Below are 758 nucleotides of genomic sequence, written 5' to 3'. Positions count from 1 at the left end.
CTGATTTAAATGAAGATGCGGGGAGTCACCACGATCGAGAACGTGAACCCCATGTTATGACCCTAAGACAATACCTACAACCAGCTAGACTAGTCAGCCTTCAAGCATAATTTTTCCTGATAATGTAGGACATTTTGACATCAACCAGGGGTAATCCAATTGCTGCCCAAGTTTCACAGGTTAGAGTCCAAGAGTCTGTATCTTCATCTAAAGGATTTTGAAGAATTGAGCATTATATTTAGAGTGCCAAATGTCACGAGGATGTCCTCAAGCTGACATTGTTCCCTTTCTCTCTAAAGATAAGGCCAAAATATGGCTAAACTCTTTGCGACTAGATCAATAAGAACTTGGCAAGATATGCAAAGAGAATTTTTAAAGAATTCTTTCTCGCACAAAGGACCAACTTTTTGAAAAGACATATCAGCAATTTCCAACAAAAAGATAATGAAACATTTTACGAATGTTGGGAAAGATTTAAAGACCTTCTTCTCTCATGCCCTCATCACGGGTTCGAAACTTGGAGAACTATTAGCTTCTTTTATGAAGGTTTATCTCCACAGTTGAAACAGTTTGTAGAGACCATGTGCAATAGTGGATTTTTAGAAAAACAACCTGATGAGGTATGGGAGTATTTGGATTCCCTTGCTGAAACTGCCCAACTTTGGGATAAACGGAGATAGAAACAACAAGTCTTTGCCTAAGCCTACTAGCTCTGTACAGGAGGCCTTTACAACCTCAGAACTGAGGATGATCTTCAT

At 39.2% G+C, this 758-nt stretch overlaps 1 non-coding gene across 1 annotated transcript; it reads right to left on the bottom strand.

The window, feature by feature from the left end:
* Positions 1–402: 402 nt before the first annotated feature.
* Positions 403–511, bottom strand: LOC120109405. Its single transcript, XR_005510295.1, has one exon. It is a non-coding gene; the product is annotated as a small nucleolar RNA R71 (small nucleolar RNA).
* Positions 512–758: the final 247 nt, after the last annotated feature.

The sequence above is a fragment of the Phoenix dactylifera genome, unplaced genomic scaffold, assembly GCF_009389715.1.
Source record: "Phoenix dactylifera cultivar Barhee BC4 unplaced genomic scaffold, palm_55x_up_171113_PBpolish2nd_filt_p 002130F, whole genome shotgun sequence".
Taxonomy (NCBI): Eukaryota; Viridiplantae; Streptophyta; class Magnoliopsida; order Arecales; family Arecaceae; genus Phoenix; species Phoenix dactylifera.
This window is presented reverse-complemented; position numbering and strand designations above follow the sequence as displayed.